Source organism: Trachemys scripta, chromosome 3 (assembly GCF_013100865.1).
Source record: "Trachemys scripta elegans isolate TJP31775 chromosome 3, CAS_Tse_1.0, whole genome shotgun sequence".
Taxonomy (NCBI): Eukaryota; Metazoa; Chordata; order Testudines; family Emydidae; genus Trachemys; species Trachemys scripta.
Genome location: NC_048300.1, coordinates 45,916,491 through 45,943,925, shown reverse-complemented (window position 1 = coordinate 45,943,925; position 27,435 = coordinate 45,916,491). Strand labels below are relative to the sequence as shown.

At 45.5% G+C, this 27,435-nt stretch overlaps 1 protein-coding gene and 1 long non-coding RNA gene across 3 annotated transcripts in view; one reads left to right on the top strand and one right to left on the bottom strand.

Moving 5' to 3' along the window:
• SPATA17 (spermatogenesis associated 17) overlaps window positions 1–27,435 on the bottom strand; it is a 173,667-nt gene that overhangs the window by 98,953 nt on the left and 47,279 nt on the right. The window lies entirely within an intron of this gene.
• The window catches only part of LOC117874460, a 33,548-nt gene continuing 6,264 nt past the window's right edge, over window positions 152–27,435 (top strand). The window contains exons 1-2 of the long non-coding RNA XR_004644994.1: window positions 152–258; window positions 1,768–1,909. This is a non-coding gene — a long non-coding RNA (uncharacterized LOC117874460). The remainder of the gene's footprint in view (window positions 259–1,767; window positions 1,910–27,435) is intronic.

The window sequence follows — 27,435 nt, the reverse complement described above, 5'->3', positions numbered from 1 at the left end:
AGACTAACACGGCTACCCTTCTGATATTTCTGTTCAGTGCATCCACTATGTACTGTTAATACTGAAATGTCCCCCAGCCTGTTTTGACCAGCTACTGATGCCTGAGAGATGATGTCATGCAATAGCACAGTGGATTCTTGAGTATGTTTGGGAAAGAAAGGTGCCTGCCTGCTACAGCCGATTAAGCAGAAATAGGGACATCTTTTTGAGGAGGGACAGATCCTCAACAGGTGGAGGAGTTTGGAAACTGTTTTGCTGGTGAGTTATTGTGGCCCAATAGTATTCTGAAACTATCTGCCTTGTATGTGGTACTTAGAAAGATACTCTATTTCAGGGGACGGCAACCTTTCAGAAGTGGTGTGCCGAGTCTTCATTTATTCACTCTAATTTAAGATTTTGCATGCAAGTAACACATTTTAACGTTTTTAGAAGGTCTCTTTCTATAAGTCTACAATATATAACTAAACTATTGTTGTATGTAAAGTAAATAAGGTTTTTAAAATGTTTAAGAAGCTTCATTTCTTCACTGATCCTGCTTTCAGCAGGGGGTTGGACTAGATGACCTCCTGAGGTCCCTTCCAACCCTGATATTCTATGATTCTATGATTTAAAATTAAATTAAAATGAAGAGCTCCCTGGACCGGTGGCCAGGACCCAGGCAGTGTGAGTGCCACTGAAAATCAGCTTGCGTGCCGCCTTTGGCACGCGTGCCATAGGTTGCCTACCCCTGCTCTATTTGTATTGTGTCTATGGCCTCTCCTGCCTAGAACCTTCCTACCTAATGGAACAATAATGTGCAGCCTTATATAATATGCTCGTATGACATACAATCTCTAATCAACCAACCATTCAAATACTGCTCTATGTTCATTTCAACTATGTATTTGTGCATAATTACCTTTGTAATGTGATAAGCATCATTGTTTTGTCTGAAAATCATTGAGGGGATTTTGCACTGTACATAGTTCATTATACAAAGTGGTACAAATCCAGTCCACTTACCTGGGTGGACAAGATCCAAAAAGCATTGGAACCACCCAGGGTCTCCTGTACAGGGGGCCAGATCATTAAGAGGAAATTCACCTCCCCAGTAAGCCACACAAAAATGCTCTGCAGCAGTACACAAAGCAGTACTTGGGGTTGGGCCAATTTTCCTTGTGTGTAGGAGGATACAGTGGGCAGAAGCACTACTACAGCCCATGAACCATAGTAGAAGCTCTGCAAGGGCTGCACTGGTGCTTCTGTGTCCCACTGCTGGTTTGTTGGGAAGAATTCAGTCCCAGCACCAAATCCCAGATTGGTTTGGAATGACTTTGATGAGTGTGCTGATTCACACTGATTGGAGAGTATTGAATTTTAGTGTGTGACGCATTAATTTGTGTGCAGATCATGTTTTGCAAGTGAAAAGCAGCTTGCTTTTTTTTTAAGAAGCATATTAGGGTCCAATTTTGTTCCCAGTGAAGTCAATGGCAAACTTCCATTGATTTCTTGCACTGACATCTCTAGCTGGTGCATGTTCAGTAGGTATGTAGATTTCATCCAGCTCTGCGTGCACTCTAGGTGAAGTGTGTCATGCTTTATGACAAACATGCAGGAAGCCCTGTGACTGAGCAGACTTAGGCAAGTTCTCACCATAGTGCATGGTTGTTTCTGCAGCTGGTTGACAAGGTGTTCACAACTTCAAATCTGTGTTGAGGCAGGTGAACCTTGGCTGTAATGAAGTCTAACACATCTCTATGAATTCTATTCTCTATGTGGGTTCCAAAGAACGCTCCTCTCTGTTGACTGTTAGGCCCAGTGCAATGAAAAGTTGGAGCAGTTGAATGGATTCCTCTACCTGTTGTAGCGACTTCCCTCAAACCAGCAAATCATCAAGTTAAGGATGAACTATTATTCCATCTTTTCTCAGGTGAGCCACCACTACTACCAAACATTTGGTAAAGACCCTTACAACTTCTTAAGCTCTGAAGGTTAGCATGCTGTATTTATAGTGGGCCTGTCCTACTTGGAACCTCAGGTACTAGCTGTGTGCAGGGAGAATGGATATATGGAAGTATGCATCTTGCAGGTTGAGAGCTGTAGATCAGTCCTGAGCATCTAGTGATGGAATTCTGGAGGCAAGGATTACCATTCTGAACTTGATGAGGCAGATGAGTGTTGACCCTCCTGAAGTCCAGAAATAGATGCCATCCTCCTTTTTGTCTTCAGGAATAAATCCCTTCTGCCTATATTGCAGTGGAACTTCTTCTCTTGCTCCTAGAGACAGAAGTGATTCTATCTCCTCAGTAATAGTCTCTCGTGAGACAGGTTGATGAATAGGGAGGGGGAAGGAGATGGGCAATAGGGAGAGCATGGAACTGCAGAGATTATTTTTGGAACCCAGCAGTCTGATGCAATGTGGTTCCTAAAAAACAAAACAAAATAAAGGTGGCTCTCCTGCAAGGGGAAGTAAAGGTAAAGATCCTGTGGACTAATTAAAGAGTGACTCTTGAGCATCATGTCAGAAGGATTGTGCTGAGGTTGTCGCAGCTGACAGACAGATCATGTAGGAGCCAAAGTCTCCTCTTTGGAAAGTGCTGCCCCTTCCTCAGAGGCTTCAATGATCTTGATTGGAAAAAAGCTGCTGGTGTGGATCTCTGCCTGGAATAAAACTGAGGCCTTCCATGCGTCCTTTAAGGAGATATGTATACTCCTGCCAAACGAAGAGTGACCCAGGAGTCTTTCAACAAATGTAGAGCATCATCTGTTTTTGTATTGAAGAGCTCAGTCTTCAAAGTGGATGTCTTTAATTGTTGTCTGCACCTCCTTTGGGACTAAGGCCTGGTCTACACTGGGGGCGTGAGGGGATCGATCTAAGATACACAACTTCAGCTACGAGAATAGCGTAGCTGAAATCGACGTATCTTAGATCAAATTAAAATTACTTACTTCACATCCTCGTGGCGCTGGATCGATGGTCGTGGCTCCCCCGTCGACTTTGCTTCCACCTCTCACACTGCTGAAGTTCAGCAGTTGACAGAAGAGCGATCAGGGATCCATTTATCACATTTACACTACACGTGATAAATCGATCCCTGATAGATCGATCGCTACCCACCGATCCGGTGGGTAGTGTAGACATACCCAAAGAGTCAGACTGAAGCCAAGATGCTCTCCTCATGATAATGGAAGTTGCCACAGATCTTGCCATGGTATCCGAAACATATAATCAGAGCCTAGGGAGAGATTTTGACTATCCAAAATTACAGCCTTGAACTACTCCTTGCATTCCTGAAGAAGTCTGTCAGCAAAGTCTAGAGGCTTGTCTACTTAGTTGGCAGCAAGCTGGGGTGTAAATCTACCCTGTACTAATGGGAGGTGCACTGAGGGTATGTCTACACTGCAATTAGACACCTGCAGCTGACCCTTGCCAACTAACTTGGATTTGCGAGGCTCAGACTAAGGGGCTGTTTACTTGTGAGGTAGACATTTGGGCTAGGGCTGGAGCCTGAGCTTTGAGACCCTCCCATTTCACAGAGTTTATTATATTATGGTTTCTTAGGAGTATCTACAATTGAATTATAGGGTGCCTAGTTCATAAAGTTGTGAAGTTGTGCCCAGGGCGCTTATAATTTTTGTAATACTTTGGGATCATTAACAAATTGTACAATCACACTATTGTGCATTTCTGTTAGGGCTTTATATTAGGCAGCACAGAGATATTCTGAGATGTGAAGAAGATACACTGGATAATCCAAGACACATGAGTAGAAATCAAATAGCTCAGAAGACCCTAAGAATTTAGGTCTGAATCCAGCAAAGGGTCATACGCAAGCATACAGATACATATGTCCCACTTCCGCAGCTCCCATTGGCTGGGAACGGCGAACCGCGGCCACTGGGAGCTGCGGGGGGCAGTGCCTGTGGATGATCAACGTCAGCAAAATGTCTTGTGGCTCGCAATCAGATTACCCTGATGGGCCGCATGCAGCCCATGGGCCACCAGCTGCCCACCACTGAGTACTTATTTACTGACCCGCAGCCCTGTTCACTTGTTGTGGCTGCGGTGAACAAGAGAGAGAGAGAGAGAGGCAAGGGCAGAAAGGGCCACCTTCAAGTCTAAAGACTCAAAAAAGCTGGACCTCTTCGGCTGGAAGGTTACTCCACCGGAGGGCTCCAGTTTAGGATTGCTAACCAGCAAGCAATCCTGAGTAGACACAATTTAAATTCATAGGACTTCATGATGAAATTTGAAGAGTTGGTTCCAATGGACTCCAGGGCAGAGTTTGCAGCCATAGTAGAGGTGGGATAGGCGATAGCACCGACCTCTTTACAGGTCTCACTGGCTGCTGCGGACTCGGCTGTGCAAACTGTGTCCTCTGGCGAGGAGGAGGAGTTCATGGCTCCAGGCGTCCAGCCTTCCATCTGAAGTACAGCAGACAATTCAGGACTTGCCCTTTGATGGCATGGGCCTTTTCGCGGAGCAAACAGACTCCAGGCTTCACAGCCTAAAAGATTTGTGGGCAACATTCGACACTGGGCATGCATACCCCTACTACCCAGCGAAAGCATTTTGAATCACAGCCTCCACAGTGCTTCTACCTTTCCTGGCCCAGGCAGGACTTCTCCGGGAAGCAGGGCAGGAATGGCCGGCGTACACCTCCCCATCCTCCACCCAGCTAAGGCCAGGGCTCAGCGAGGCAGTCATCGGGCTCTAAGCAAGCCTTTTGAAGATAGGCCCTGGGGGCGATGCACCAGTCCACTCACCGGATCTTTCCCCCCGTTTTCTGAATTATCTGTCCCACTTTTACCATGCTTGGTCTCAGACAACCTCAGACCTCTGGGTCCTGCGCACCATAGAAGTGGGATATTCGCTCTAATTCTGCTTCTCCTCTCCCTCCCACACCTCTTCCCTGTCCCTCTTCAGGGACCCCTCTCACGAGCATCTCCTAATACCGGAGGTCCAAACGCTCCTCACCATGGGAGCTGTGGAGGAGGTTCCTCAGGAGCTAAGGGGCAAGAGATTTTATTCCCATTATTTACTAATCCCCAAAGCCAAAGGGGGGGTTCTCAGACCCATCCTCAATCTGCAAGGCCTCAACAAATTCATGAAAAAGTTGAGGTTCCATATCGTCTCTCTGAAAGCAATCATTCCGTCTCTGGATCCAGGATACTGGTACGCCGCCCTTGACCTCAGGGATGTGTACTTCCATATATCTATAATTCCAGCCCACATATGTTTTCTCAGGTTTGTGGTCAACCACATCCATTACCAATTTACGGTCTTCCCTTTTGGTCAGTCAGCAGCCCCTCGAGACTTTACGAAATGCATGGTAGTCGTAGCCACCTTCCTGCGACGATGGCTGATGCAGGTATCCCCGTAACTTGATTACTGGCTGCTCAGGGACCGATCCAGGTAGCAAGTGGAGCTCCATGTCAACTTGGTAAGATTGGGTCTCCTTCTCAATGTGCACAAATTGACTCTATTCCTTACACAGATTATAGAGTTTATCAGAGCAGTGTTGGACTCACGCCAGGCCAGGGCATTCATGCCAGAGTCTCGGTTTTGGACAATGACAGACATTGTACAAAGCCTCAACAGTACCCCACCACCACAGCAAGGAATTGCTTGAAGCTCCTTGGGCACATGGCAGCATGTACATATGTGGTACAGCATGCAAGGCTGAGGCTCAGACCTCTCCAGGCCGGCTAGCATCGGCCTATCGGCCAGGGCACGACTATCTAGACAAGATGGTCACTGTCCCAGCACCGGTTCTTGAGTCATTCCGCCGGTGGCTCGACCCACAGAAGGTATGTCCCCTTTGCCAAGCTCCAGCTTTCCCGGTCCTTGGTTACAGATGCGTCACTGTTGGAGTGGGGTGCTCACCTGGGAGACCTTCAGACCCGAGGTCTCTGGTTGCAAGACGAGCTCTCGCTCCATATCAATGTCCAGGAGCTGAGAGCGGTCTGCCTAGCATGCCAGACCTTCCAAGCTCATTTGCAAGGGAAATGCACGGAGATGATGATGGACAACAAAACTGCAATGGTTCATATAAACAAGCAGGGTGGAGCTCGTTCCTCTCCCCTATGTGAGGAAGCCCTCAAGCTGTGGGACTTCTGCATAGCCCACTCAATTCACCTGAAAGCATCCTACCTCCCAAGTTCTCAGAACGACTTGGCGGATTATCTCAGCAGATCCTTTCACAATCATGAGTGGTCTATTCCCCTAGATGTGGTGAACAACATTTTCCAAATGTGGGGAGTTCCCCAAATTGACCAGTTTGCCACAAAGAGCAACAGAAAATACCTACGGTTCTGTTCCTTTCGGAATCACAGTTCGGGCTCCCTTGCGTACGTGTTCCTCCTCCCTTGGACAAACCACCTGTTGTACGCATTCCCGCCATTTCCACTTGTCCACAAGGTTCTGCTCAAAATCTGCAGGGAAGGAGTGGCGGTCATACTGAAAGCACCAGCCTGGTCCCACTAGCACTGGTATACCATGCTCCTGGAGCTATCGGTGGACACCCCAATCTCGTTGCCCCTGCTTCCAGACCTGATCACCCAAGACCACGGCCGTCTCCATCATCCCAACCTCAAGTCTCTTCACCTCACCGCTTGGAAGCTTCATGGTTAAATCAGGAGTCATTTCCTGAAAGGTCTTGACAGATTATACCCGCAAATCAGACAACCAATCCTGGCTTGGTCTGGCTTTTTCCAGGCTAATGGCTCCCCTTTAAGCCCCTAACAACTTGTTCATTGCTCTGCCTATCATGGAAGGTGGCATTCCTGGTCGCCATAACATCAGCAAGAAGAGTGTCTGATCTTAAGGCTCTATCCTCCAAGACTCCTTATACCATTTTTTATAAGGACAAGGTGCAACTTAGGCCTCACCCAGCCTTCCTTCCAAAGGTTATCTCCCAATTCCATGCCAGTCAGGACATTTTTCTCCCAGTCTTTTATCCTAAGCCTTATGCGGATAGGCAGGAGCAAAGGTTACACTCCTTGGACGTTTGACAAGCACTGGACTTTTACATTGAACGCACAAAACTGATCCGCAAGTCGAACCAGTTGTTTGTGGCAGTTGCAGATAAAATGAAAGGCCTCCTGGTGTCATCGCAAAGAACTTTGTCATGGACCACGTTCTGTATCCGGGCATGCTACGATCTTGCGAAAGTACCGGCCTCTGCACTGACAGCACATTCCACAAGAGCGCAGGCTTTCTCTGCAGCGTTCTTGGCCAAGGTCCCGATCCAGGAGATCTGCAGAGCGGCAACGTGGTCCTCAGTTCACACGTTCACCTCTTACTATGCTACTGCCTAGCATGCCTGGGACGATATGGTTTTCAGCTGAGCAGTGCTCCAATCTGTAATTCCTAAGCTCCAACCCACCTCCTAGTTAGGGCTTGGGAGTCACCTAATTGGAATCGACATGAGCAAGCACCTGAAGAAGAAAAAATGGTAACTCACCTTCTCATAACTGTTGTTCTTCAAGATGTGTTGCTTATGTTCACTCCAAGACCCACCTGCCTTCCCCGCTTTCGGAGTAGCTGGCAAGAAGGAACTGAAGAGGTGGCAGGTCGGCAGGAACCTAGATCCACCGCCACAAAGGCGCCACTCCTGGCGCCAACCCGATGGGTGCTACTACGGGAAAAACCTTCCAAAGACTGTGAACATGGTGCGCACACACCTAATTGGAATAGACATGAGCAACACATCTCGAAGAACAACAGTTATGAGAAGGTAAGTAACCATTTTTTTCATGGGTATTTCCTAAACACACACTTATATAAAGCCAAATCCCATCGAAATGTTTTCTAGACTTAAAAAATAAAACAATGGAAACAGTTGCTTTTAAACAATTAAAAATTCCCTTCTGCTGTTAGCAACCCAAACACTGCATCAGTGGGAACAAGTGATTAAAAAAATTAATTGCAATTAATCGTGAGATTAATCGCACTGTTAAACAATAATAGAATACCATTTATTTAAATATTTTTGCATGTTTTTTACATTTTCAAATATATTGATTTCAATTACAACAGAATACAAACTGTACAGTGCTCACTTAATAATTATTTTTGATTACAAGTATTTGCACTGTAAAAAAACAAAAGAAATAGTATTTTTCAATTCACCTAATAAAAGTACTGTAATGCAATCTCTTTACCATGAAAGTTGAACTTAAAAATATAGAATTATGTACAAAAAAACTGCATTAACAAATAAAAATGTAAAATTTTAGAGCCTGAAAGTCCACTGAGTCCTACTTCTTGTTCAGCCAATCGCTCAGACAAACAAGTTTGTTTACATTTGCAGGAGATAATGCTGCCCGCTTCTTGTTTACAATGTAACCTGAAAGTGAGAACTGCCAACTACAAAAGTGCCATGCAAATGCCTGTTCTCACTTTCTGGTGACATTGTAAATAAGAAGAGGGCAGCATTATCTCCTATAAATGTAAACAAACTTGTTTGTCTTAGCAATTGGCTGAACAAGAAGTAGGACTGAATGACTTGTAGGCTCTAAAGTTTTACATCGTTTTGTTTTTGAGTGCAGTCATGTAACAAAAAAATGTACATTTGTAAGTTGCACTTTTACGACAAAGAGATTGCACTACAGTACTTGTATGAGGTGAATTGAAAAATACAATTTCTTTTATCATTTTTACAGTGCAAATATTTGTAATCAAAATAATATACACTTTGATTTAAATTACAACACAGAATACAATATATATGAAAATGTAGAAAAACATCCAAAATATTTAACAAATTTCAATTGGTATTCTATTGTTTAACAGTGCAATTAAAACTGTGATTAATTGTGATTAATTTTTTTAATTGTGATTAATTTTTTTGAGTTACTTGTGTGAGTTAACTGCGATTAATTGACAGCTGTAGTGGGAATATGATACTGAAACTGGCCATAAATGAAGCAAACCTGACTCCATTGATTTTTACTGAAAGGAATACACAGATAGGGCCACGTTGTGACCCATTCCCCTGCCCCTTGCTCTCACTGAAAGGTTCCACAAGTGAATCTTGTTGATGTCAGTGAAACTACTTGTGTGAAGACGACTTGTCTGCACTTAACACTGGTGCAACTGCACTGCTGTAGCACTTAGTGAAGACTCTACCTAAGTTGATGGGAGGGCTTCTCCCATCGGCGTAGGTACTCCACTCCCCTGGGAGGCAGTAGCTATGTTGACAGGAGAAGCCCTCCCATCAACATAGTGCTGTCTGTATTGGAGGTCATGTTGGTGTGGATCACTATGTCACTCAGCAGTGTGGATCTGCCATAGCCCTGCGCAATGTAGTTATACCAATATACGTTTGCAAGGTAGACTAGGGCTGAGTAATTAACTGCTCACCAATGTGAAAAGGAGGTCACAACCTGGTCTTAAGTAAACTAGCAGTATAAATAATTAAAATGTTGACTTTTTAAAATTCCTCCATATTTAATAGTCTAAAGTATTACAGGAAACAGTGTATGAGTTTTAAGATAGCTTTGGCCTTTTTATGATATAAAAAGAGCCTAGATAACTGTTTATTGGGTTTTAAATATGAGATTAACTCACATTTGTTCAGCTACTAAATGAAGACTGCAGACTAAAATAATTTACAAACTAACCTTTTCATTCTGTTTTTCAGCATGCCTTTGTGCCTATTTCCATCTTAAGAACCTGGGTCGTTGGGCCTCAAAGCTATTAGCTCAATATAAGGGTCAATGGGCTGTAGCTCTCCTGTTCCTTTCCAAACTACTGCCCATTTACCTATTTTACTGCTTGGTGGACAGAAACAATTGAGCATTTAAAGGGCATTGCCCAGGAGACCTGCCACAAATGAGTTTTCAAAACTCTTACTAATTTTACATCTTATCATTTATATCAATCTGTTTCAAAAATGTAATAGTGGCAGCTCTACCTTCTGAGTCTGTAGGATTCATACAGCTCTGCAACAGCAGTGCAGGAATCAAATGACTTAAGTTTCTACTTAATAAGTAGCCAGAGGATGAAAATAATTGAACAAAAACAAAGCTAATGTATAGACATGAAAATGTGCTTTATAAATTCTATCATTTGCAAATAAATTAATGTTTAACACATGAAAGTCACACTCTATTTGTGCATGAAGGGGCATATCCTGCCCCATCTTCCAGGACCACAGAGTGCCCTTTACCAGAAGAATTGGTGTGAATCTGCTGTGTAATGTGAGAGACAAAGTACACGTGGGTGCAAGTTGTGGGAGGGAGGACAGAAGCAGAGGGTGGACACATTCTGCATGGCACAGAGTATAAGATCATAATCAGTGACAGTATGCAGGAGATAAATATGGGGTGAGCTGACCCATTCTCCCTTCACAGTGGGCTCATTCAAGATCTTGTATAGCAGGGGTTCTCAAACTGGGGGTCGGGACCCCTCAGGGGGTTGCGAGGTTATTACATGGAGGGTTGCGAGCTATCAATCTCCATTACAAACCCTGCTTTGCCTCCAGCATTTATATCGTTTTAAAGTGTTTTTAATTTATAAGGGGGGGTCGCACTCAGAGGCTTGCTATGTGAAAGGGGTCACCAGTACAAAACTTTGAGAACCACTGTAATGTATAGGCTAGTGACCGCAGAGCCATTCCATTACTTGAAAGGGTAAATTCCTCCTATCCTTGGCCACTTGCACATAAGCCCAGGGCTCTGAATTTGGGCCCTAGTATGTAAGTTCATAAGAAATGTATAGATCAGGGGTTCTCAAACTTTTGTACTGGTGACCCCTTTCACACAGCAAGCCTCTGAGTGCAACCCCCCCACCCTTATAAATTAAAAATACCTTTAAAAACAATTTGCAGAGATCTTCTCTTTTCTCCCAATTTAAGCACTGTTTCAGAGCTCTTGGCCAGAGAGTGGAGTTTGGGTTGCATTAGTTACTACTGCATTGCTCCTTTTCAAAAAATCTTTCTTGCCTGACTGAGGCCTGGTCTACACTACTGTTAGGTCAACCTAAGCCAACTTGCACTGACCTCGCTGTGTATGTGTCTACGTTTGAATTTGTCTCCCACCGATGTATGTGTCCTGATACAGCGAAGCAGTAATACTACCTCCCCGAGCAGTGTTGAGCCATGGCCAATGTACTGAGGTCAGTATAGTCTGAGTTACTGCATTATTATATCAACCCTAGCAGTCCTCCAGCAGCTGTCCCACAATGCCCCATGCTGATGGCTGTGGTCAGAACTGTGAACTCCAATGCACAGGGTCACAAAGACTAGAAGGCCGCCCCTCCTCCCTTTTAAAGCTCTGTGAATTTTTGAAATGCCTTTTCCTGCTTGTCCAGCTTGGAAAGCAAATCTAGCAGCGCTCCACTGTTGAGTGCTACCTCCCAGCTGACCATGCTGGCTACATGGTCCAAATGTCCAGCCTGGAGTAGACAAGAGACATTGGATCTTTTGGGCCTGTAGAGAGAAGAGGCTGTGCAAGCACAGCTGCAGAGCAGCCATAGAATCTATGAGTAGATTCATAGATTCTAGGACTGGAAGGGACCACAAGAGGTCATCGAGTCCAGTCCCCTGCCCTCATGGCAGGACCAAATACTGTCTAGACCATCCCGGATAGACATTTATCTAACCTACTCTTAAATATCTCCAGAGATGGAGATTCTACAACCTCCCTAAGCAATTTATTCCAGTGTTTAACCACCCTGACAGTTAGGAACTTTTTCCTAATGTCCAACCTAAACCTCCCTTGCTGCAGTTTAAGCCCATTGCTTCTTGTTCTATCCTTAGAGGCTAAGATGAACAAGTTTTTTCCCTCCTCCTTATGACACCCTTTTAGATACCTGAAAACTGCTATCATGTCCCCTCTCAGTCTTCTCTTTTCCAAACTAAACAAACCCAATTCTTTCAGCCTTCCTTCATAGGTCATGTTCTCTAGACCTTTAATCATTCTTGTTGCTCTTCTCTAGACCCTCTCCAATTTCTCTACATCTTTCTTGAAATGTGGTGCCCAGAACTGGACACAATACTCCAGTTGAGGCCTAACCAGTGCAGAGTAGAGCAGAAGAATGACTTCTCGTGTCTTGCTCACAACACACCTGTTAATGCATCCCCGAATCATGTTTGCTTTTTTTGTGACAGCATCACACTGTTGACTCATATTTAGCTTGTGGTCCACTATAACCCCTACATCACTTTCTGCCGTACTCCTTTCTAGACAGTCTTTTCCCATTCTGTATGTGTGAAACTGATTTTTCCTTCCTAAGTGGAGCACTTTGCATTTGTCTTTATTAAACTTCATCCTGTTTACCTCAGACCATTTCTCCAATTTGTCCAGATCATTTTGAATAATGACCCTATCCTCCAAAGCAGTTGCAATCCCTCCCAGTTTGGTATCATCTGCAAACTTAATAAGCGTACTTTCTATGCCAATATCTAAGTCGTTGACGAAGATATTGAACAGAGCCGGTCCCAAAACAGACCCCTGAGGAACCCCACTTGTTATACCTTTCCAGCAGAATTGGGAACCATTAATAATTACTCTCTGAATTACTTCAACTTAAGTAGCCCCATCTAAGTTGTATTTGCCTAGTTTATTGATAAGAATATCATGCAAGATCGTATCAAATGCCTTACTAAAGTCTAGGTATACCACATCCACCGCTTCTCCCTTATCCACAAGACTCGTTATCCTATCAAAGAAAGCTATCAGATAGGCTATTCCCTATCACCTTACCACCTTCCAAGTGTTTGCAGATGATTTCCTTAATTACTTGCTCCATTATCTTCCCTGGCACAGATGTTAAACTAACTGGTCTGTAGTTTCCTGGGTTTTTATTTCCCTTTTTATAGATGGGCACTATATAGATGGGCACTAGTATGGGGCATGCAGGAGAAGGGATATGACAAGGACCAACTGCAATGTCACATGAAAGTGAAGGAACTGCATTAGGCATATCAGAAGGCCAGGGAGGCCACCAGTCAATCTGATGCTGAACCACAGACCTGCCGCTTTTACAAAGAGCTGCATGCCATACTTGGTCACCCCACACTCCACCATGGATACCTCTGAGGAGCCTGAGTCACAACTCCTGCAATGAACAGTGAGGAGGAGGTGGAGGTGGAGGAAGAAGAGGAGGAAGATGGGGAACATGTGACTGGGGAGTCCAGCTATGCTGCAGCCAGGACTTGTGTGAGACTCCACCACAGCTAGTAAGTGCCAGCAATTGAGCTGGCTGAGCCTAATGCTGGGGAAGGAACCTCAGGTAAGTATTTTCCATTACAATGATGTACTCATGGGACCTGCAGCTTAACAGAACACAGCTATCTTCTTTTCCTTAATCTACTCATATTACAAGAGGTAGCATTACAACAAAGAGAGAGAGCGTTGTTATCTGGTTTTCATTCCCCTGTAGAGTTAGGCAAGAGGGGGTGCAATGCAGAGCAGTTTTTTTATGTATGCAGGGATGTCCCTTGAATCATCCTGCGAGAACTCGATGAAACTTTCAGGCAGGTACTCTGCACTCCTCTCCCAAAGGTTTCTAGGCATGACAGCCTTATTTCTCACTCCCTGGTAGGACACTTTCCCACGTCAGTCAGTAATAACTTTGGAAGGTACCATTGCCATACACAGGCTAGCAGCCCAAGCGGCTTCAGGACACCAGCAGCTGTGCTTTCTGTGCCCTTATACCCTCAGGAGTGAGATATCAGCTACAATCACAACTGCCACACAAGTCCTAACAGGCTCCAAAAGAGCAGGACACAGTCCAACTAAAGTGCTCTTATAACTCTGCACTGAGCTCTTCCAATAGTTCTTGTGTCTGGATGTTCAAGCTCAGCAGTTCAAACTCTACCCTGGGGGCAACTTTTCCCCTTTTGCTTCACAGATATTATGCAGGACACAGCAGACAGCTATAACTATTTGGATGTTTTTTTCACTGAGATCCAATCTTTTGAATAAACAAGGAGTGTCCCTGTCATTCTACACCTGCTGAGCCAGTAGCTGAATCTTTCCTTGGTGCTGTTGAGGTGGACAGTGTATGGCTTCATGAGCCAGGAGAGCAAGGGATAGACTGGGTCCCCCAAGATCACTATTGGCATTTCAACATTGCCAATGCTAATCCGTCAGTCAGGAAAGAAAGTCCCTGCTTGTAGCTTTCTGAACAGTCCTGTGTTCTTAAAGAGGCGAATGTCATGCCCCTTCCCTGACTAGCCAACACTGATGTTGGTGAACCTCCCGCTTCCCCCACCCCCCCGGTGATTCACCAACACTTGCATAACCATAGAAAAGTAGCCCTTCCTGTTGAAGTAGTCTGTGGCAAGGTGGTCTGGTGCCAAAACAGGGATATGCATGCCATCTATTGCTCCACCACAGTTCGGGAATCCCCCCGTTCATTATGTCCTGCACATTGCCAAGAGTCACAGTCCTGCATAGCAGGAGATGATTAATGGTCCTACACACTTGCAGCACAGCGGCCCTCACAGTGGATTTTCCAACTCCAAAATGATTTCCCATTAACTGGTAGCAATCTGACATTGCAAGTTTCCACAGTGCGATCACCACTTGCTTCTCCATTGTCAGTTCAGCTCTCCTTTTGGTGTCCCTTAATTGCAGGTCTGGGGCGAGCTCAGCACACAGATCCAGGAATATCTCCTTGTGCTTCCAAAAGTTCTGTAGCCACTTCTCAACAGCCCAAACCTGCATTATGATGCGATCCTACTAATCAGGGCTCATTTCTCAGGCCCAGAAGCAACATTCTACCATGTGCAGCTGCTCCATGAATGCCATCAACAACCTTCAACTGGTTCTCATTATGTTCCACAGCAATCTGTCCACCAAGAAATCATGTTCTCTGCTGATTCAGTTCTTCTTATGGCTCCGCAAATACCTGAGGATCATGCATCCTGTGCTTGCAATGCTTATGACAATAGTGCAGAACTGTGCAAGCTCCATGGTTATTTCGGAGATGTTGGACAGCAAGGAGGGCCGTGTGGGTTCATGGGCTTTTTAAAAAGGACATGAAAATTATGGGATAGCAATCACATTATGGGGTGAAAACAGTTGCATGCTGGGAAGTGGATCCTTTGCTCCAGGTCACCCCTATGCACTGCCCACACTTCCCAAAAAAGAGCACTGGACAGTGGCAGGTTGTGCACTGGGACACCTACCCATGATGCACCACACTCTGCTTCAACACCCACACTGCTGGTGAGTATGTGGAACGCCGACCCAAGGAACACAAGCTATATAGTGACTTCAGTGGTTGCCAGCATAACTGGTATCTGCCGAAGTTTGTAGTTTAGACATGGTCTGATTCATTTTTATTCATTTTGGAAAGAAGTCTCCCACACCATGGCAGATACATTATAAAGCATGGAATTCACTGAGTATCCAATGCCATTCCCACAGTAATTGGGCGAAGCTGAGTCTGGAACTACATAACCAGGATTCTATGCCCAGGAGTGGGGGAGGTTTGTGACTTCTTATATGACTAAAACTGGCAGCAAGTACCACTTCTACAGGAGAAATACACTCTCAGAATAGGGATCAGCAACTTTGTAGCCAGAGAGGTGAATCTGGGCTAGATAAAGCCTTTTGAAAAGTCTACTGTTTTGCAAGTATTAAGGGTGAGATTTTCGAAAGCTTTCAATATTGGCTTAATATTCCTTCCTATATAATTTCTTTTTTATCAGTTTCCTCTTTTAACATAGCGGAATGGATCAGCTCAACAAATGTAATTCCTCCTTCTTTCTCTTTTCTCATTCTGCTTTGTTAACTGGGGAAGTAGGAGTTCTTAGAAGTCATGCTAGTGTTATTAATCAAATGTCATGAACAATTGTGCTTGAGGAATGGGGTGGTTCTATTGCCTCCTTATACCTTTTACCATATAGTATTTGTCATGATTTAAAGTATTTAACTTTGCATGATTTATAAGGAAAACATGATATTATAACAGATAAAGGTCACTAGCAAAAACAGATTTTCCTTCTTCAGGGTATTTTGAAAAAAATCGGCTGAAAAGTTTACTGCCTGACTCACTTACTTTGATATCAGTGTCTGCATGTGTTTGAGGGGAAAAACGGGAAAGTTCATCTAACAGGAAAGTTTATAGTGGGAAGGGGTGAAGAAAAGAATCACAAAAATGATTCAAGAGCTGGAGAAAATGTCTTACAGTGAGAGACTTAAAGAGCTCAACCTGTTTAGTTTACCAAAAAGAAGGCTGAGAGGTGACTTGATCACAGTATATACGTACTATAAAAGCTGTGTTATCTGGCCTGTACCAACCGGAAGGCTCTATAAACCAGCATTTCTAATCTTCATAGAAAGTCCGGTTTATAGTCTGGTTGGCACGGGGCCAGCAGGTTCCCTAGCTGGCTCCATGTGGCTCCCCGGAAGTGGTGACCTGTCCCGGCTTCTCCTAGGCAAAGGCGCAGCAGGCGGCTCTGCGTGCTGCCTTCGCTTGCAGACGCCGCCCCCGCAGCTCCCATTGGCTGTGGTTCCTAGCCAACCGGAACTGCGGAGCCAGCGCTCGGAGCGGGGGCAGCACATGGAGCCGCCTGCTGCGCCTACACCTAGGAGCACCCAGGACAAGTCACTGCTTGTGCGGAGCCGCCCAAGGAGAGTGCCCCCTGGATCCAGCACTCCGAGCCCTCTCCTGCATCCAACCCCCCTGTCCTGAGCCCCCTCCTGCACCCAAACTCCCTCCCAGAGCCTGCACCCCACACTCCCTCCCATGCCACAACCCCCAACCCCACACTGTCTCCCACACCCAAACTCCCTCCTTCTTAGTTAGCTGGCATTTTTCACTTATCGGCACCCCCTATTCCCCCAACATGCTGGATAAAACAGCTTTTACTGTATCTTCCCAGGGAAAAAAAAACATCAGGTACTAAATGTGTCTTCAGTCTAGCAGAGAAAGGCATAACAGGAAGCAATTGATGGAAGTTACAGCCAGACTAATTCAAATTAGAAATGAGGCACAAATTTTCAACAGATTAGCTATAGGGACAATGTTCCAATAGAAGTGATGGATTTTCCATTTCTTGATGGACTCTCCATCTCTTGATGTCTTCAAATCAAGGCTGGATGCTTTTTTGGAAGAAATGTTTTAGTCAAATACAAGTTATTTGGCTCAATGCAGGTGTAACTGGGTGGAAAACTATAGCCTGTGTTATATAGGACGTCAGACTAGATGAGCACAATAGTCCCTCCTGGCCTTAAAATCAGTGAATCCGTGAATCTCATCCTGAATTGGAATTACGGCACTTTTTGTCTATCCCTACTAAAAAATAATATTTTTTCTGTTCCGTGCTAGTTATATCCAGTAAAAATGATACATTGGCCTCTCTTAGTTCTGCTGGTGAATATTAATGAGAAGTAACTCTTCTCTTTAGATAATGGGAGGCTGTATTTTTAATGATCTAAAACATTTGACGGTGATAAACCAGAATTATTCATTTTTTCTATAACTTTTTTCATAAAAAGTCTTTTCTAAGAATTGCTGTTGTGAGCTATGTAGTGCTACAGGTTATAAGTCAACACTAAGAGCCAGACTGTGACTTTTTGTTGCAAAAGTGCATGTCAGGGTAAAAAAGGTCACATGACCGTTCCACTCACACTTTCTGATCTTGCACAAGGATTAGTCAAAATACAATCCCTGCATCTGGGGGAGTGGAAACAATGCATGCACCTATCATCCGAAATCAACAGAATGAGCTGAGACCATGACTCTATACCTACCTCTGCTCCAGGCCGCAGAGCAGACCAGAAGCACCAAGAGGCACAAGCTTCATCATCCTAAAGAATAGGGCAGCCTGTAGAGCCCTTGTGCATTAAAGAGCTGGCGGAGTATACCATCCTTCTAGTAGCCCCCTGTTGAATAACAAGTAGGGTGACCACACAGCAAAAGTGAAAAATCAGGACAGGGGGTGGGAGGTAATAGGAGCCTATATAAGAAAAAGACCCCAAAATCGGGACTGTCCCTATAAAATCAGGACATCTGGTCACTCTAATATTGAGGCACCACATAATACTTTGCTCAAGGCACTGTCCCAAGCTAACCCTGAGCTTGCTCCTCAAGTGATCACCCAACCTGTATTTTAACCCCTTATTTGGTGCCTTGTATCCATGACCTATATGAAGAAGTATTTGATCAGCTAAAAGTATATTTTCTATCAATATTCAGGCAAAGTATCATACATTGTGATAAAAACATGATTTTGTATCATGTGGGCTGTTATGCCTTAAGTAGTAAATTCTGGTCCACAATTTTCCTTTTCCTTTATTTCCTTGGAATGTAGCTGGTTGCCCTTTTTGACGCACTATGTTTCAACAGATATCAGTAACTGCACATGTGAATAAGTGCTCGCTGACACGAATCAGAGTTGAACAATCTAGCCAGCAGAGGACCAAATTCAATTCCTTGGCCCACTGATTGCAAACAATTTTTTTTTACACAGAAATGAAACATTTTCTTATGCTTGTGTAATGTTTCTGTAAACTCATAACTTTAAATTGCTTACTGAATTATTAAATAGTGAACTGCAAGTTGAAAAGAATTTTCATAGCATTTTTTTAATGGCAAATAGCACTTTTTTTTAATTGACTAAACTAAGGGGCATTTAAAATTCTGCATAATTCTAATAACTAAATTGTTAAAATGATTGCTTCTAAAATATCCAGCTGATAAATATTTATATATTTTTCTCTCACACAAGTCTCTAGTTTTGAAGTTATAGAAATATTTGAAGTGTAGAGACTTCCCTGGGTAACCTGGTATAACCTGTTCTATGGATGGCCTGTCATCTATCTACAATTAGATAAAAACTGAACTGCTATCATTTAATCAGTTACAACCTGAAAATTATATTTTGAAAATCGAGTTTATTAATATGTAATCTTTAGGTAATCATATTTATCCTCCTAATTTACACAATATTTATGATGCTCTACATGTCCTTGAAATAGGGAACAGGGACACTATACTATGAAAAAGTGGTCTAGCTGCTGGAGTTCATAAATTTTGTTCAGCTTTGGATGAGTTCAAAGAATTGCCATGTAAGAAAAGCCTTACAGAGGGAATTTATCTGATTATGGCAGTAATAATTACCCAGCTGTTTATTGCAGATAGAGAAATAATTCATGTAGGCAATAGGCCGTGGTGGCAATGACACTCCGCATTTAGTAAATATGCAAACTGTTCACTTCTAATTAACCAAGCTAGAGGATGCCCTTATTAAATGTATAAACTAAAAGTGCCTTCCTGACAAGTGATGAATTGTTACATTGCACAAACTCTTGCCACAGAATTATTGGAGTGAACTTGGGGCTTAACTTCATTAAGAGATCTTGTGGGATAGTTAAATGAGGATGGACAGCATAACAAGGTCTACCTGACAGCCAATGATATGTTAAAGCTTAATGAAACTGCACCTTTTCCTTCTTTCTACTTACTTTACTGTTAAGATCCCTCTTTAGATAAAGTACAAGACTGGGAAGTCTACTTAAATTAGGACAATGCAAAAGCATGAAACAAGTCAGGATCCATCTACAGAAAAGACATTAAAGACTAGTAGTAATTTTCATAGAAATATTTCAAGACCAAAAATCCACCCATACGTTGCAGTGCTTTCAAAGCTCACTGTTATAAAATTATTTGTAATGTCACTCCTACTCAGCCTTGCCTTGAATTAATCCATTAAAAGTAGTTTTGATCACAGTGGACTAATTAGTGCAGTGAGTGAATACACCAACCCTTCACTTCTGGAGACCCAGACTCAAATTCTTCCTTAGGTCACAAGTGAAATAAGTTAATGGCAATTATTTGTAAGGCCCAACAATGTGCTTGGCGCTGTACAGGATACAGAATCTTTGGGATTTTATCATCTAATGAATTAGTTTACATTTTTGAACTACAATCTAATTAATTAATTAATGTGTTTGAAGATGAAAAGTTATATGTAGGTGCAAAGAAAGTGGATATTGGTGCATGCCACAAAGCTACCAAAGAATCTGGCAGGACAACTGGCAGCATTTGCTCAAGAGATACCCTCTAGGCAGGGTGGATAGATTTAAATCACAGCTATTTAAATCACTGATTTTAATCATGATTTAAAACAGGCAGCAGGAAATCTAGTTTTAAATAATCAATTTTATAATCTTTTTTACATTTGTACTTTTTAGTTATTTTCCTAATAGTCTACTGCCCACATTTAGAAAGGGGGTCTTATTAACAAGTTAGGGTAACCCATCAGCTAGGAAAATTTCATTGCTACCACAAGTTAGGCCCATATCTGGTGGTCATCACCAGGATAGATGTAGACACTGAAAGTGGTGTAGTTTTTCTATATCACATAATTTTTAAATGGCATTGGGTATCCAATCAAAAAATAAATTAAAATCACAAAAAGGGCCATAGGTCAAAGACACAGTTTAATTTTGACCAAAATTAGCAGAAAGCTTCTAAATACAATTGATAATGCTCAAAATAGTATTGTTTGGGAAATATTTAACCCTAAGTGATCTATTTTATGCATTTTCCCCTACTTTTTTTTGCATTCAATTAAAGAAAATATCTGTAGTCACATGACAGTTTGAGCTGCTTTGTACCATGTAACACTTCACAACATTTGTTATTATTTGTATATTAGACCTATCTGAGAAACATTCTCATGATGTTATGCAGATAATAAGACCCCTAATTATAAAATGTTTTTGAAGTTTAAAATGCTCTGGCAGACTTCATAAACAGTATCCAATCACTCCACTAGCTCATGGACAGTTACATTACCCAAGGAAAAACTGTTCAGATACATTTCCATTCTGGGAAAATTATGTAACGTATTTCTCCCAACTACTGTACTGACAGATAACATAGCAGCGAAGAGAGAGACAATAACAAGTCCATGGAGCTTGAGACATAGGCAGAGATGATTCTATTTGACTTCCAGTGTGGTCATGTGAATTATGGTAGATGAGTTGTGTCAATGTAGCAGAAGCCAGACTTCTGGAGGAGAAGAAGCCAGATATATATCATGCCCTAGTTCAGGAGTGGCCAACCTGTGGCTCCAGAGCCACATTCAGCTCTTCAGAAGTTAATATGCATAGGTGCTGACTCCGGGTCTGGAGCTACAGGTACCAACTTTCCACGGCTCAACCCCAGGCCCCCGCCCCCTCCCCTGAGCCTGCTGCACCCTTGCTCCTCCCCCCTCCATCCCAGAGCCTCCTGTACACTGCGAAACAGCTGATCGCAGCGGTCAGGAGGTACGGGGAGGGAGGGGGAGGTGCTGATCGGCAGGGCTGCTGGCGGGCAGGAGGTGTTGGGGGTTGCGGGGTGAAAGCTGATGGGGGCTGCTGATGTATTACTGTGGCTCTTTGGAATGTACATTGGTAAATTCTGGCTCCTTCTCAGGCTCAGGTTGGCCACCCCTTCCCTAGCTGATAGTCAGGGAGCAGTATATCGGGCTGCCAGACCCTTCAGCAGTGTATGTAATGACATGGCCATCAAGTAATCTCTCAACAATGACTGTGGGAAGAATCAGCATAAAGAATCAGAGATAAAGCTCGGACCAAGTATCACCTGACTGCACATTTTATGGCAGCTGTAAGAGCTATGACAAAAGAAATGTGTGGAATGCAGCCTTCAGCAACAGATCTCCGCAAAGAAGGTATCACAAAGAACCTAGCTGCAGATGAAACTGTTGTCCAAGACATTATAAAAGTTGTGACTGAAAGAAGGACAAATTCTTTTAGCATTGAACCTGGAACAAGCCCAGATAACAGACAGCCACTGTGGCCCCACCTGAAATTGCAGAAAGTTTGTGCATAAAAAGAGAGAATGACACACAAGAAACAAAGTAGTTTGTAACCATTAGGCTGCAAGAGGGGTGAAGTAGACCTCTTTGAGCCCATAAAAAAGACATAATCTCAAATCATTTGGCAATCGCAACAAAACAATCGAACAAAAGAAGAGGCTGAAAGCACAAGCAATAACTACTGATCGTCAGATATACAGCAAGCTGACAGTTATTGCCTAGTCCAGAGATGTTGACATTCAGGGTTTGATGAACTGACCTGGCACCTATACCACTTTCCCTCTTCAACTAGGATGAATCTCTAAGAAAGACCCAGAAGAGCAACATACTGTCCTGGATGGAGAAAAATCTTTCAATGTTTCATCTACCAGCGTCCAATGAGTCAACTTCAGCTATTTTTGACCTCATGATGTTTCAGCAAATTGTGTGCACTAATACTGCCAAGTGGGAGCTGTCTGATTGGCTGCTGAACATTATCCTTGGACTTAAATTTCAGTACACTGCTGGTGGTGACAATTATGCCACTGAAGAATCAATGAAATCTGGTGAGAGAGCTCACAGGCGGAATGTCCAAAAGGAAGACATTTGGAATTCCATTGTGTTAACACCATTAGCAAAGCAAACTTGAAAGATATCAAATTCAAAGAATAAATCAAACATTGCAAACCTTCTCCTCAGTGACTAGATTGTGAAGTGTGAACAGAGATTGTCATCTGGTCATTGTGTATATCTTGCTGGTGGGTTGATGACATCACATGAGCAGTGATAGTAGTGTCTGGCAACCATTCTGCATTACCAGAATTTGAAGCAGATCATGAGGAAGCAGATTCACACATTTTCTTGCATGTTGCTCATGCAAATGTAAGGGGACTGTTGCCCCCTTACTAACATTCAGTGGGGGTGTTTTGGTTGGCTAGCTCCCAGCACTAAAAGGGGAAGGGTCGATGGGAAATCAGGTGCCTGAGACTGACTGACAGTCCCCAGGTACAATGGGGAGAGGCCAATGCTCCAGATCAGCCTGATTGACAGGGCGGGCAGGCTAATTAGGGAGTCAGGAGGCCAGGGGGGTCCCGTCCTTCATGTGAACTGGAATGGCCTGAGTCAGACAGAGTGGGGCTGAGCTAAGGAGAGAGCAGGGGCCCAAGCTAAGTTGGGGCTGCAGCTCTGCTTCAAGCAAAAGCCAGAGCACAGCCCAGAGAGAGCAGACCTGCCCTGGGAGGAGAGCTACAGCAACCAGAGCCAGAGGGGCCAGACAAGCAGCCAGGAAGCAGGTCAGAGCTGGGAGCAGAGTCACAGAAGCAGCCTGCAGAGCAGACCTGCCCTGGGGGCAGAGCTGTAGGGACCAGGGCTAGGGTTACCATATTTTAATTTTAAAAAAGGAGGACACTCCACGGGGCCCCGGCCTCGCTCCAACTCTGCCCCTTCCCCGCCCCAACTCTGCCCCCTGCCCTGAACGCTCCGCCCCCTGCTCCTCCCCCTCCCCTGCTTCCCGCGAATCAAATGTTCGCGGGAAGCCTGAAACAGGGAGGCAGCAGGTAAGCTGGGGCTGGGGCGGGGCGGGGCCCAGTGCAGCCCAGTCTGGCCGAGCGGCTCTCTCCGGCGGCCGGCCAGCCAAGGCCAAGAGGTTCTTACCTCGGCGTCTCCCGCCCGGCTCGGCTTGGGCCCTGGGGCGTCAGCCCCTGGCCGAGGACCCCCAGCCGAGCACCCCCCGGCCCGGGCTGGCCCCTGGCTCCCGGCCAAGCACTGCCAGCCCTGGCCCGGCTCCCATCCCCCGGCCCAGCACCGCCGTCCCCCGGCCAAACACCGCCGACCCCGGCCCGACCCCCGGCTCCCGGCCGAACACCGGCGCCCCCCCCCACTCGTCCCCAGGCTCCCGGCCGAACACTGCTGGTCCCCACCTCCCAGCCCCAGGCCGAACACCGCTGGCCCCCTCCCCGGCCCCCCGCACCGCCATTCCCGGCCGAGCACCCCCGGCCCCGGCTGAGCACTCCCGGCCCCGCACCGCCGGCCCCGGCCAAGCACCCCCGGTCCCGCACCGCCGGCCCCGGCCCCGGGCCGAGCTCCACCGGCCCTGGCCCCGGCCCCCGGCTGAGCACCCCCGGCTGAGCACCGCCGGCCCTGGCCCCGGTCCCTGGCCGAGCACCCTCGGCCCCAGCGGCCACCGGCTGAGCAATGCTGGGCCATCCCTCCCTATTTTCCTGGACATGTCCGGCTTTTGGGGATTTCCTCATGGACAGGGATTTGAGGCCCAAAAAGCTCGACATGTCTGGGAAAATCCGGGCGTATGGTAACCCTAACCAGAGCCAGAGAGGCCAGAGAAGCAGCCCAGGGAGCTGAAGGCAGAGCAGCAGCAGTAGCCGTCCTGAGGCAGAGTGGAGCTGGAGCTGGGGCTGGAGCGGTCCGGAGCTGGATGCGGTGAGCAGCTGGGGAAAGGAGGGGGACCCTGGGCAGCAGGCCCAGTGCAGGGAGACACCTCAGCCAAGAGGCTCTGCAGGCCAGACTTGGAGGGGGATCGTAACCCTGTCAGGGCGGGGGCAATGCTGGGAAAAAGGGTCCTGCCACCTAGAGTCTGAGAGCGTGTGGCCACCGCCAGAGCAAGTGTCCAACCCGCAGCATCTCTGCAGCACAGCCAGGGCCTGAGAAGGAGCCTGGGACCTACAAGGAACAGACTGTGAACTGCCCCGACATTCCAGAGACATTGTTTGTGATGTTCCCTGCCACAGAGCGGGGTGATGTGTTTTCCTTTAACTTTTCCCATTTTTCCTTATTCTTTTTTTAAATTAATTGTTAATTAAACAACTTGTATTTGCTTTAAATTGTATGAAATGATCAGTGGGTCAGGGAGGTGCCCAGTGCAAAGAGAGTACCCCGGAGTGGGGACACCCTCGCCCCTGTCCTGGATGACCACAGCAGGGTTGGGGGTCGAGACCCCCAGGAATCCTGGACCCAGCCTTGTTGGGGTTTACGGGGACTCTGCCAGACAGGAGAGTGGAAGGGGAGTCCTCAAGGGCAGGGAGGCCTCTGGGTAAAGGAAGTGGGAGCGAGGACTCAGCTCCTTTCGCTAGCCCACTTCACCGGGGTAGTGCAGAAGCCAGGAAGTTCCCCACAATAGCGGGACCGTTCCCCCGCTTACACAAAGCAAACACTCAGAATAAATAAGGTGCTAATGTGGGGCTTGGACTCAGATGTTGTGCCCAAGATATTGCTCTATTCTTGGGGTAGATTAATTCTATTTCAAAATTGGTCTTGTCCAAATGAAGAGATTCATTCCAACGCAGAAAGTGGCTATGGAGCTGGGAACAGTGTCTCATGCTGCCATTCATTCTGTCAGTGGATGTGACTCCACTTCATCTTTCAGTGGCATGGAAAAAAAGAGATGGCTGAAGACAGCAGCTGAGGACCCAGAGCTCACAGAGGGCTTGAAATATCTTGGGAGCAGTGCATCTTAGACAGAGGAAGAGACGGAGGCAGCCTGTCTCACTGGTATTTTTAATTTACTGTGGTAAGAAGTAAGCACCTCTGAATAATATATGCTATGAGTTGTTTGATAAGAACAAAACAAGAGAGAAATTGCCACCAAAATGCATATGAAATCATGCATCACTTCAATATCTTCAAGTGTCCCCACTCAACAATGGATGGGTGATACATAGCATGGAACATCTTATTTCTCACATGGTTGTGCTGTCACCTGCTCCAGAAGCCATCCTCACCTGTAACTGTGCAACAAGGAGATGCAAATGCTACGGCGAAGATTTGGTGTGCTCTGATGCACGCAACTGTGACAGTGACAAGTGTAGCAACAGAGTATTAAACACATCGGACACAGATTCTGAGGGGGAATAGAAATGTTTCAACTATCAGCAAATTGCTGTGACTATTTCTGTGAGTAAATATAGCTTGAAGGGTTATTGCTCATAGTTATATGCAGGAGTTATATAGTTCATTATTCGCACAATATATTCATACAAGACAATCTACAGGCCTTCTACTAAGTGTCATTACTGTTATATAAGTAGTTTACATGTACTGTCATTGTATTCAATGGTAGTAAGAAGATAATTACAGTTGTATTGTGTAGCAAGGGGGCGTGGCCTCTCTCCCTCATGGATTGGGAGACTCCCTCACCCATCCTCTTGTGGGCGGAGCCAGGCCCACCATACTGGAAACAGATGGGAGGGACAGGAACCAGAAATATAAAGGGCAGGCTCTCAAGCTCAGTTGGGCTGAAGCCACCAGAGGAGAAGGATTTCTCCTGCCTGCTGCTTGAGCCCAACGGACACCACTACAGTGCCAAAGCCCTGGAGGAACTGCTGGATGCTGGGGATGCTGAGGAGCTGTCAGGGCTGTGATTATTTGTGTACCCCGGGGAGACGGATGATGACCCCGAGACCTAGGTACCCCACAGCGGGAGAGTAGGAAGTAGCCCAGGGGAACCAGACAATAGTCCGGTTGTACTGTGGCCTTAAACTAGGTTAGCATGTTTCAGGCGGATCCCTGCTGACCCAGTAGTGGAACACTCCACTACTGCTAGGGCCCTGGCCTGGGACCCGGTGGAGTCAGGTGGGCCCAGGTCTTCCTTATCCCCTGACACTCCACCCATGGGGTGACAGATTCCCCACCTTAGGCCAAGAGACGTGAGTTTGTCCACCAGAGTTAGGATGTCAGACTATTTGCTGTCTGCCCAGCCAGAGAGCTGAACCCCTAGACTATTTACTGTCTGCCCTGATGGAGGGCTTGAGCCCCTAGACTGCTTGGTGCTCTCCCCTGCCTGCAGGCCAGAGCCCCCTGTTTGGTGCCCTGCCTACCTGAGGGCCAGGGCCCCTAGACTCTTTTGCTGCTCTGCGCTGACTGCATGCCAGAGCTCCCTGTTTGGTGCCCTGCCTACCTGAGGGCCAGGGCCCCTAGATTCTTTTGCTGCTCTGCGCTGACTGCAGGCCAGAGCTCCCTAACTGGGTGGTGCCCTGCCCTGCCTGGCCTGGGCTCCGAGACTCTTTTGCTGCTCTGCCCCAGCTGCAGGCCAGGGCTACCTAACTGTTTGGTGCTCTGCCCTGCTGGAGGACTCGAGCTGCTGGTGCTAATTCCCACTGAACTTGACCCCTACAGAGGCACTGCAGTGACGGGGCGTGGCCCCCCTCCCAGACGGGTGAGGAGAGATGGCCCCGACCTCCTACACATCCCATGTGTGCTTTAAACATTTGTCTCCGGCCAAGCAGATAACATAAAATATATGTTTTATAATTAGGGAGTAGAGGTCTTATTATCTGCATAACTTCATAAAAATAGCAGACAGAATTTTTTTCTCAAATCAGTCTATTCTACAAATAATGACAAATATTGTGATTTATTACACGATAAAAAGAAGCTCATACTGTCATGTGACTACAAACGTTTGCATTAATTGAAGGCAAAAAAAAGTAGGGAAAAATGCATAAAATAGATCACTTAGGGCTAAATATTTCCCAAACTTTCCAAAATAGTACTATATTGAGTACATAGGTGCATTATCAATTGTATTTAGAAGCTTTCTGACAATTTTGGTCAAAATTAAATTATGTTTCTATGAGCTAGGGCCCTTTTTGTAATTTAACAATTTTTTTGGATTGGCTGCCCGATGATGTTTAAACATTACATAATATAGAAAAGCTGTAACACTTCCCGCATCTAC